Here is a 12,518-nt window from a genome sequence, read left to right on the forward strand (position 1 = left end):
CATAGTTAGAGGCATAGAGCATGTGCAGTCACACACATCCAGTCACTTTCTAGGATGTACAGAATTTCTTTTCATGCAACCCCACCCCATTCACGCAGAAACCGGATATCAGCTTTCCTTTGTCACCTAAAATGAACACATACATAATCACGTTTCCCTAAAACACCATGATACTCATAAATATAACTGACCCAGATAACAATGTCAAAATGAGACACATATCACAGTGTGAGCTATGCCTTCATTCTTGCATGTATTTTTGTATTTCTCTTCGCTCTTTCTCTTTCTCTCTGAATGTTTGCCATATGTGCTTTGGGAGAGAGCGCTATACTGAAGGGAAAAGATTCCAAAGTGAAGCATTGCTTCCTTGAAAAGCAACGCTGCGTAGCTTTCTTTTGTGCAGGGGATTCTCTTTCAACTTTGTTGCCTAATGTGTCACTCTCTCACTCACACGTAAGAACGTCCTTTGATCTTTTGCAGTTTTTGTTGAGTTAGCATGCTGCACTACTGCCATGCTTACTGCATTATCACTTTAATGTAAATTGTGTGATCAAATACTCTGTAACCTAATCCTATAGATTAATGACAAAATAGAAGGGTGCATCATCATAAACGGTGACTTAAAATATCAAATATAGATGTTATGCTAAATACGCTTTATATGAGCATAAAATTGTTTTATAAGCATTAAAATAAATGGCATGTAACATATATGTATTAGAATTGGTGTATTATCGAATATACTGACTGATTTTAAACTATAAACAGCTTTTAAAATTCCTAATCCATCTTTATACAGAGTGAATGCAGCTAAAAAGAATATAAACTGATTTAGATAATATTAGGTGGCATATTTTGAGGCAAAATCTTCTATGCAAAATAATAACATCCCAAATAGGATAAAATGGCAGGTGTCTCTGCTTTTTTTACACAGTAAACATAATGTTCGGAACAAACTTTGGACACATATGACATTTTTTTCCCCTCATGATCTTGAAAACCTTTTCATCTTAAGGTTAAAATGACTTTGTTAGACAAATATAAATTGTGCATAATTTCTTTATAAAACTAAAATAAATAAATAATTTATTCTTTTCTTTTCTTTTCTTTTTTTAAATGAAGAGTTTAACCAGACAGTAAAGGAAAAGGAGCCCACAAGTTTATGCATGTGAACCATATAAGTTATAAATTAAAATGAATGAATGAATGAATAAATAAATAAATTATTTATTTATTTAAGCGTAAGCTGAGACAATGTAAAATGTGAGGTGAATTAAAATTAGAATTAAAATAGGAGATAAAATCATCTGGGGGTCCAGTTTTAAACTCCTACAATCCTTTCACCATAATTTTAAAAACTTCACTACTATTCAAAATCGTGGAAAATAGCAACAATTAAAAAATACATAAATATATGTCCAACACTTTTGACTAGTAGTGCAGGTTTCTTTGAACAGTATTAGGTGTAGCAGCAGCCCACTGCATTACCATTGAGAGCCAGGTTGCTTTTGCTGAGCCTTTGGAATGTGCTCGGTGCTATGTTTGGGTCTGGGGGTCTTCGCTGCGGGTGTCGGGGGCAGCGGCAGGAACCACACTGTGCCTATGAACTCTATTCAAACTCTGAAATGCCTCTGCCTTGGCAGGAAATTGAAATATTGGGCTGTATGTGCAGGCCAATGACCATCTATCATGGCATGTTGGCTCAAGGAGAGCAACTCCACAGATCAGAGATAGGCTGCAGAGTCTACAGGTTAAGAGGTAAAAAGACAAGAAGAGAGTGCCTTGCAGGGGTCCAGTTTTAAACTCCTAGAATCCTTTCACCTTAAAGAAAAAAAAGAAAAGAAAAAAAAAAACTGGGCCCCTCTTTCACTCATTAAGCAGTGGAGGGGGCATTAGTCAGGGATAGAAAATCTTTAGTATTTCTTTTCTTAACTCAGAAGAGGTATTGTATAGGAAAGATGACTATAGGCCAACTACAAACATAGGCCAATGTCAACTACACACACTCCTGCAAAATCAAAATGCCTGATCAACACATGACCGTAATAAACACTGTAGTCTGTTCAAATACTATGGCTATTATGGCAATGGATCAACACTAAATGTCAGGAATTTGCAACTCCCGCCATCATTTTTAACAAAATCATACCACCTGCCACCTAACGGTACAGTAGAAGTTGACAGTATACATTTTTGTATAAACATTTAAAGGACACAAAGCAATTCTGATATAAAAAGTAAAATAAAAAGTTTTATATACAAATACACAGCCTATATTTAATTAATGTGGTGTTTTCATTCAATTCAATTACTTTTATTTTCATTAAAATATTTCTGTGTATCATTTGAATTAAATGTTAAAAATGAAATGGGGGGGGGGGGGGCATATTAATATTTTAAACAAACGTTAATGATTAACAGCCCTCTGCATAATTGACATTCATTTACACAACTACTTTAATTTGTAGCAGACAACTATGGTAATAAAGCATCAAAGTTTAAATAAATAAATAACTAAATACCAAAAACAACAACAAAACTCACTTTTCAGGCGTTTAAATGAAATCTGTAATCGCATAGGCTAGATTAAAAATCCACCATGTTTTTGTCAACAAACTTTCTGGAAGAACATTTGAGAAAGGCCTTTAGGGCAGTTTGACAAAGGTCACTTACATAAAACATTTCCTGTAAACGCATTTGACTCGATAAAGTGCGACTGAATCATTCTGCGATTATATAAAAGTAAATGCGCCACAGTCGGCGGACGCGCGAAGCAGGATGTTGAATATCACTTTAAATCTTTCAAAACACTAAACCCGACCGATTTGTTTATGAATTTCTTTGTAATAACCGCTCGCTTGACCCTATAGACCAGCGCGGTCAAGCGAGCTGAAAAATTGCTCCCAATTAGTGGTTTTGAAACGACTCAAGGTATGTGGCACTCATACAGGAAATGACATCAACGGGTCAAAACTAAAAATATGTCGCAGGGCGGACGGTGATCGTGGGACGCCCTGAAACTGCTCTGTACTGGAGGCTTCGAGACAGGTTTCTATAGTTTTGGGAGGTGGATGCTGAGGACCTGAGCTGAGTGAGCGCTTCTCAACCATCACTTTCATCCTCTGCAAGTTCAACGCAGACGACACACTTTCTCTGCGACGCCGGTACGCAGCAATGTCAGTTTGCACGCGGGGCACAGATAACATGTCGCACTCTGTAGTCTGGGCATATGTAGTCCTGTAACATTGTCTTCAACTAAATATATGCGTTCACGTTGGGGAATTGTGTTAGAACGGAGCCGGTGGGCTGTCGCAGGTGCAGCTGGTGTCTGGGGCAGAGAGAGGAGACAACACAGTGGATGCTGGAGTGTTGACAAGTTGATGGAAACGTCGTTATATGTGGGTATGATTGTGTACAGCACATTTTATTGTGAGCCCACTTTTTGTAGCGAGATAATGCTAGGATGCACCTGCAACGATTCGCGCTATGAAGTGTTAATGAGGCGCATCCATGTTTAAGCTCCTTGCATCACTGTGACGAGAGCGAATCAGGTGCCAAGGCTTACATGGTCATGTGCTTTTTGTTGTTGTTGTTGGGATTACACGTCGGTCTGTAACGTGCCTTTGACAATTTTGTCCCGCTGGTGTACACATTTTTAAATCATGCTTCATGCATGATTGCATACTTGAGGATTATTGGCTATGTTTTGCGCTATATTGCGCATTACGCACGCATTGGCACCACGTTTCTTTATGTAAACTTAATTTCTTAAAGTTAGATATGAACATCGAGTTAATATAATAGTTAAGACCTTAATGGTACATATTAGGATCAGTATAGAGGAGATTGGGGCTATGGACTAAATTTTACTCCGGTAAATTTTTTTTGGCCATGCACATACTAATATATAAGTATTTATTTATTTATATATTTATTTATCCCCTTAATTTACACACATTTTGTCCCTGTAGAGAGGCATGTTGCTACAATATATGGGGTAAGTTTGCGTAAATAAAAACAATCTGAAATTAAAACGTAATATAGTGTTTTCCAAAAAATATAAACAGTGAAACAACTGTGAAATGCAAAACTGTTAGCAAAATAATGAAAAAATACATATAGGTTACATACTAGAATAATAAACTATGAATTTTAATTAACATAACTTGTAATTTATACGGGTTTTTTTTACACAAACATGTCAACGTGACCCAGTTATTTATTGAAGTGTTTAAAAAAAGAATCGCCATGTCTATCTTTCAAATGTATGTTATAGATATATTGTGATCTATTAATCTCTGCATACGTTTTATTTTGTTTTATATTTGCCTTCATAATTGTAAATCAAAATGTGATCAAAACTTGATATTGTAGTGAAAATGACATACTTCTTTCTTGTGACGTGTGCTGAATCAATCATTTAGTCGGCTTAAACCCATCCCTGCAAGCTCTGATTCATTAGCCTTCACTTTTGAATGCCACGCCCACATCTCAAAATCCAAACAACTCCCCACCCTACATGTATTTTTTTTTTTCTTTTTCATTAAGCCATTACATTATGCTGTATGTCAAAATACAGAAGAATTTGTTCTGTTTCAACATGACTTTATTATTAAAGAGTTGACTCTTGCCTTAAAGTGTCTTAGTATGATTATGTTGTGCTTAATGGTTTCACACAAGAACAATCGCAAAAATATGATATTGAAACTTTTGATCGGAGAATCCAATTCACACACAAAAAAAAAAAAAAAGAAAAGGAAAAAAGAATTGGGTATTGGATCCAACATCTAAAACTACTGCTAAAGAAAACACATTTGTGTAAAGAGACTTTTGACTCAGTACAGTATATTCACTGAGACATAGGCATGCGACAACTAGCCCATCTCCCCTAATCTTGATTTATTTTTTACAGATGCTTCATGCATATCATCTCTTGTAGAGAGTGTGTATTTAGATGCAGTGTCCTGCCAGGGCTTCAGCGCTGAGCTGCAGTTTAAACCTGCCGTCTGTGTTGCCTGTCTGTCTGGAGTGATAACTGTATTATTCATGCTTGCGTGTAGACAGCTCTGTTAATCTCCTGCCACGCAATAGTGCTTCCATCAGCCGTGCTCCTCACGAGCGACCCACATGTGTAAGTGCATTCACGCGCATGTGTGTATGTGAGAGGGTGTATATAAGATGCATTGGTCAGAGCAGGCTGGTTTGGTGTCGTGGTGGTGTGTGCAGCAGATCCAGGCCTTTGAGGTCTCAGTAATTAGCTGGGTGGGGGCATTCAGCATGGCCATATATTCACCATGCTGAAAGGGTGCGGGCAGGGGGTCTATTGACGGCTGACAGGTGCAGCAACGGAAGGCGTCAGGAGTTTGGGCAATCGAAACCAGAGCTGCAGTCTAGTAGAACCGTCTCCAGCCCCTAGGTTACCCCTCGCCCCCCTCCTGGGGGTCAAAATTGAAAGCAAGTTCAAGACCCTTTTCCTGCCCTATTTTGCTGTGCACAAGGTCTGCTGTGTGTTTTGTGATTGAATGTGGAGGGTGGACACAAAGAAAGCATGATTGACGCTGTTATCTTATTTTTTGCTCTTGTTTAGGTCCTGACAACATGTGTACATTAATATTTTTTTGGTCTTTATTCTTTGTGTGTGTGTGTGTCTGTATATGTGTGGTTTACACATTTACATGCTTTACAATATGTGTGTGTGTGTGTGTATATGTACTAATATATATATATATATATATAAGTACATGCAATTTATATTTACATGTACATTTTATTTATTTATTTAGTATTATTTTTATTGATTATTCTTATGAAAACACAACAACATGCATACGTTAAATACATCTTATTGAATTTTTAAATAGTTTTTTATTTATGTGTTGTTATAGTAATGCAATATATAATGTGCATATATAATAAATATATATATATATCAGTATGTATACATACTCGCATATATATGCTTATATTATACAATGTTTAATGTGCATATATTAACTTGTTATATATATATATATACACACACACACACACACACACACACACACACACACACAGAGAGAGAGTCATGGCCAAAAATATCGACACACTTGGTAAATATGATCAAAAAAGGCTGTGAAAATAAATCTGCATTGTTAGTCTTTATGATCTTTTATTTTAAAAATTCACAAAAATCTAACCTTTCATTGGATAATAAGAATTTAAAATGGGGGGGAAATATCATTATGAAATAAATGTTTTTCTCAAATACACGTTGGACACAATTATTGGCACCCCTAGAAATTCTTAAGAGTAAAATATCTCTGAAGTATATTCCCATTCATATTCACAATTTTGAGCACTCCAGGGTGATTATGAACATGAAATTATCCAGCCATTGCTTCCTGTTTCACAGAAATATAAATAGGAGGGAAAACAAAGCCCAAATTCCCTTGTTCATCCATCACAATGAGAAAAACTAAAAAATATATTTCTGATGTGCAGCAAAAGATAATTGAGCTTCACAAATTAGTGAAGTGGCCTTAAGAAAAGAGCTAGAGCAGTGAAAATTCACATTTCCACCATCAGGGCAATAATTAAGAATTTCCAATCAACATAAAATGTTACGAAACTGCCTGGAAGAGGACGTGTGTCTATATCGTCCTAATGCACGGTGAGAAGGAGAGTTTGAGTGGCTAAAGACTCTCCAAGGACCACAGCTGGAGAATTGCAGAAAAGAGTTGAGTCTCGGGGTCAGAAAATCTTAAAAAAAAAAAAAATGGCCAAAAGGCACCTACATCACCACATGTTGTTTGGGAGGGTTTCAAGAAAAATTCTCCTAGCTCATCCAAAAACAAACTCCAGCGTATTCAGTATCAGACACGACTGGAACTTCAAATGGGACTGGCTTCTATGGTCAGATGAAACTAAAAAATGAGCTTTTTAGCAGCAAACACTCAAGATGGGTTTGGTGCACACAGGGATAAAAAGTACCCCACGTGTACAATGAAATATACTGCTGTATTTTTGATGTTGTGGGCCTATATTTCTGCTGGAGGTCCTGGACATCTTGTTTAGACACATGGCATCACGGATTCTATCAAATACCAACAGATAAAAAAATCAATAAGTGACTGACTCTGTTAGAAATCTTATAATGGGCCATGTTTGGATCTTCCAACCGTACAATAATCCAAACACAAGCCTCAAAAACAACACAAAAATGGGTCACTGAGCACAAAACCAAGCTTCTGCTGGACATTCCAGTCCTCTGACCTGAACCTTATAGAAAATGAGTGGGTGAACTGAAGAGAAGACACACCAACATGGAGCTGGGAATCTAAAGGGTCTGGAGTGATTCTGGATGAAGGAATGGTCTCTGATCTCTTGTCAGGTGTTCTCTAACCTCATCAGGCATTATAGGAGAAACTTCAGAGCTGTTAAACTGGCAAATGGAGGTTTCAAAAAGTATTGAATGAAAGGGTGCCGTTAATTGTGGCCAATGTGTATTAGAGATAAACATTTATTTCATAATGATATTTCTCTCCATTTTAAATTCTTATTATCCAATGAAAGGTTAGATTTTTTGTGAATTAAAAAAAAAAAGATAGAGGATTAACAATGCAGATTAATTTTCACAGCCTTCTTTGATCATATTTACCTATATATATATATATATATATAATATATTAGTTTCATATAAGTTTAATATTTAATAAGTTTAATATTTTTGTCATTTTTCCTTTCTTAGACAGAGAACAGTATGGAGATGACAGGAAACCAGGATTCAAACAGGTCGTCCAAGACAGGCAAAGGCCTGAAAAATTAATTTACATAAAACATTTTGAAGATTGCTTTTAGGCCTTGTTCCAAATTGCACACTTATGTACTTGCAATGGCTGATGTGTATATGTCCACGTAACCATAGTGTCCCTTCGTGAGCACCTGCGTTTGGGTTTACAAGGCGCCCTAAGCCATCATTTTTGTGCATCACCAAAGTGTGGACACGGTGTCTTAGAGTGTCATTTGGGACAGGGCCTTACCAGTTGACGAGTTAGTGCAGACAAGTAGTCAAATAGTTGATTACTGTGCACATCCCTACTGTGAAGTGTTTACCAGTGCATTTACATTTTTTTTACACAGCCAGTCCAGCCTGAACTGCTTAATCTTAGTTACAGCCATTACAAATCCTGCTGTCTTGTTGTGAGAGCCAGACAGAAGGCTTTCTCTGAAAGCTTTAGTTTTATTTAGCATTCCTCAGAGGTTTATGGGCAGGTGTTTAAAATTAAGAGCAGGATATTTATTGGAAACTTTCTGAAGGCACAAAACTTTTTTTGCTTACCTCTCAATTAGACACATACTCAACAGACATCCAAAGCACACATGGACCCCCTTACCCTGGCACATTGAAGAACAACTGAACAAGCAGATAAAATGCAAACCCCTGTCGTTGCTCCCACACTCTAACCATTAGCTCAGGTCAGTGTGTTCTGTGGGAGGAGGCCAGAAGTGTATTTTTGACCTGTAATTATCAGGGCTTAACTCTACCATTGGTACTTTGCAGAAATCAAGGTACTGCTCTGAAGCTCTAGAGCCCTGCGCCAGGTCCTGATTGCAAGTTACTGGGCCGGGGATATCAAGTGTGAGAGGAGAAATGTGAAATCCCAGATAAAACCCGGAGCCTTAAGGAGCCATGAAGTGCATGTAATGAGGAAAGTGATGGGGTTTGGGTGTGCTGAGCACACAGTCACATGGAGGATGTCTTTGAGTGAGAGTCTCTGTGACATTTGTCCTCCCTAATCCAGGATTTATAGAGGACTCACAAAATTTAACAAGGTTAAATCAGTAGGCAGGTTAGCAAAGCATAACGGAAGCACGGCCTGACAAAAATTAGTAGGCACTAGACGACCCGTGAATGGCTTTTCTTGCCTTGATGGACAATATTACATATTCATCAAGTGAAACCAACACACTCTTATTCGTATTCATATCTATTTCACGGTTTGGTGAGTTGATGAATTTGTATGGATTCATACAATCTCATTTGTACATTTTTGTATGATCTGCTTACACTTCATTGAATGTTGGGTTGGTTAGGTAGGGTTAGAAGTGGACTTTCATGCTTACTTTTTCAAATTAAAATCATATTAATTTGCAACCAATTGGATTGAGTGAAACAGTACATTGACACTGTCCTACATGGTTCCAGAGTTTATGCACTTCTCTTTGTTTTTATGCCCTGTTAGGGTTTTGTACAACCGCTAAGCTAATGACCGTATTTTTGCAGGGCCTAATAAGTCAAAAATGCATCTGCCCTGGAAAAGCTGAATAATGCCAGATATTAATGGAGCTGGGCCCTGAATGATTCCTGGGTTGGCGTGGCAGTTAAACGCATTCCAGGTTTTGTGGAGGCCATTATTCCTGCTCCTTAATCACCACCTCTGCTTTTATTACCCCCAAAGCCTCACTGTGTGGCTCGGGGAAACCACATGTGGGCACAGGCCAGGAAATGTCGAGCAGACAAGAAAATGTCTTCCTTTCCCCTTAAAAGTAATAGCCTTAACCAAACACCAAAGGCAAGGCTGTTCTTAACCAGATTTTGCTGTCTATAATGTTTATGGGATATTGGATGCTGTACTGGAGGAATTGTTGGATACTGGTTTTCAGAAAGTTTTGTTAAAGGTTTTTGCAGTTAAAATGATGCTAGGAAGTTTAGACATCATACAGTTTTCATGTGTCACTTGAGGTTGTGTTGAGAAAGCTGATCTTACATGTCATCCTGAAGTCAGTGCTTCCCAACTCCTGTCCTTGGGACCCACTTCTGAGGATGTTTTAGATGTCTTCCTATTTAACACACTAACAAGCAGATGAGTTCAATCAGGTGTTTTAATTAGTAAAATGAATTAAATATAAAATTCACAAAGAATTTTGTCTGAGTAATGGGCTTTTAATCAAGGCTAGAGAAGTATTTGGCTATGGATGTTCATTATAATTATTGCAGCAGGCGGCAACAATTATTTCTTCTTAATGGGGAATCATGTTGCATTGCTAGAAACATGATGATTTTTTCAAGTTAAGAATCACTATGTTTGATATTGGCTGACATTAACAGATATTTAAAAAAAATCATCAGTATTAGATATTTAATTTGTTTGATTATTTTTACATTTAGATTACATTTGCTCTGTTCTAACTCTCACTGAAAGTTTAAAACACCAATAATTAAATAACACTGTTCAGTGTAATCTTCTGCAAATCTCAAAATGAACATCCAATTTTTATACTGTATTTTATCATTTCAAACTCTATAATATAACATTGTTAATAAATTCACTTGTAACATTTAAAAAGTTTTATTTTGGTGTTTTAATTTTAGTTTGCACAAAATAATAAAGAATTTTAATATCAGGCATTATCATTAAAATAGTTATTGCTTATTGGTCAGTTAGGATTTTAATATAACTTCTTTCGTACTTGCAGTTTTTTTTTTTTTTTTGGTGCTTAGAGTAATGTGAAGTTGTGGGAACATATTTGTAATATTCCTTGAAATGTTACTTGGAGCTTGAACTCTTTATCTTGTGACCTGTACATACATAGTTTCATGGCCAGTCAGAAATATCTGCAGTGGATAAAGTTTTTTAATTCACCTGCCATTGGCAGGTGTGGCAGAAAGTTAATTTTGGATCGTAGCAGTGCTTCAGTCCTGGATTAATGAGGGAGGTCTCATCCCTGACACGGTCCATCCATCAGTTCCCTCCAAGGCCTTCTCCTTAAGGGACAACAGAGTGGGGGGTATAGATGATGAAGAGGACTAATTAAGCCGCCATGATGTTTTGTTTTATTATGGGCTCAGTTTGAAATTTTCAATAAATCTTATTAGCATAGGAGGTGCTCGGAGACGTCTGACTGAAGGTGTGAAGTGGGTCTGCTGTTTACACTGAGGCTAACAGCTGCACACTTGCGAGGGCTGTAAAAAACATACGCTGCACTGGTGTCGCTGTCGACACACTGTCGGCTGATGCCATAATTCATGTGTGTCATCCACGGGATGCTGTGTGAGGGGAGGGGAGGGGAGTAGGTGAGTTTTTTAAGCTCCTCCTGTTTACCCACTGCCTGATGGCCCCCTGTAGAGAGCAACAGCAATTATCACCTTGGAGGAATGTGGGAGCCTTGTGTTAAATTCCCTTTGACCCTTTAGTAGAGGAGGTCAGGAGGTGGTGATCCCCCCAGGGAGCGGCAGGCAGTGAGGGGTGGTGGGGGGGACGCCATGGATGGGTGCGTTTGGGGCTGTTTCTCATGGTCAGGGAAACTTGAGTCTGACATTGCTTTACAGCTGCAAGCCAACAAAGTCGGTGGGTTCTCCTTCTCCAATCCTCAAATAGGATTTTTATGGTGCATTTGCAATGGAAATGACTGCTTTGCTGTCTTGGTTTGATTGCATCAGGACTAGCTTCATACTTTGAGGACAGGCAGTCAGGTTAGCGCATCCACCAGGATGAACTTGGAAACTTTACACACTCAAAACACCTGAAGACAAAGCTGTTCTGTGAAGCTCTTTAAATCACAGCAGTCAAAGTCAACCTTCTCACTTTCTAGACTACTCATTACTGAAAATGAACCCTTAGTTAAAGGGTTATAGGAATAATTCACCCATCTTTTCTCACCTTCATGTCATTCCAAACCGAAGATAATTTAAAGAATGGTTTAAATGTTTTGCTCATATAATAAAAATCTAAATGTCCAAAACAGCATTAAATCATACTGATTTCCATTCTATGGAAAAAGAAACACGGAGACATTTTTTTTTTCTGTTTGAAACGGCATGTTTGAAACAACATGTGGGTGAGTAAATATTGATGTAATTTTCATTTTGGAAACAATTTAACGTGATGATACACTGATGTAGTAAGTCTTTAATGTAGTTTTAAATTCAGAGACCCTCCCCTTGAAATATGATCCAGCAAGAGGTCACATATGAGACACATGTACACTCTAGGAAAAAAAAAAGCGACAAAAGCGGTCACTGTGCCAGTTCCCTATAGTACTTAAAAGGATAGTACACCCAAAAATGCAAATTCTGTCATCATCATTTATTCACCCTTATGTTGTTCCAAACCTATATGAATTTCTTTCTTCTGATTCTACTTGGTAATTTTGGTAACAGTTGCTGGTAGCCAATGACTTCCATTGTAATTTTTTTTCTCCATATGGACGTCAGTGGCTACCAGAAACTGTTTGGTTACCAATACACTTCAAATATCTTCTTTTGTGTTCAACATAAAGAAATTCATACAGGTTTGGAACAACTTGAGGGTGAGTAAATGATGTCAGAGAATTTTCATTTTTGGGTGAATCATCCCTCTAAATTGTACATATTATTAGTATCTAAATAGTACATACAGGTATGAGTATCCTTTGACTGCCTCGGTGATAGCTTTTGTACTTTTGTGTCCTGGGAGTGTAAATAGCTGGTATAAAGAGTGATATTTCTCAGTTGTCCGCTGAGACCAGATCAACCGAAACTGATGTTAATATCAGGTGTA

General features: G+C 37.5%; 1 long non-coding RNA gene across 1 annotated transcript in view; it reads left to right on the plus strand.

Moving 5' to 3' along the window:
* The first annotated feature begins 2,937 nt into the window (after positions 1-2,937).
* The window catches only part of LOC131553331 (uncharacterized), a 72,266-nt gene continuing 62,685 nt past the window's right edge, over positions 2,938-12,518 (plus strand). Inside the window, exon 1 of the long non-coding RNA XR_009274168.1 lies at positions 2,938-3,164. This is a non-coding gene — a long non-coding RNA (uncharacterized LOC131553331). The remainder of the gene's footprint in view (positions 3,165-12,518) is intronic.

The sequence above is a fragment of the Onychostoma macrolepis genome, chromosome 14 (assembly GCF_012432095.1).
Source record: "Onychostoma macrolepis isolate SWU-2019 chromosome 14, ASM1243209v1, whole genome shotgun sequence".
In the NCBI taxonomy this organism is placed as follows: Eukaryota; Metazoa; Chordata; class Actinopteri; order Cypriniformes; family Cyprinidae; genus Onychostoma; species Onychostoma macrolepis.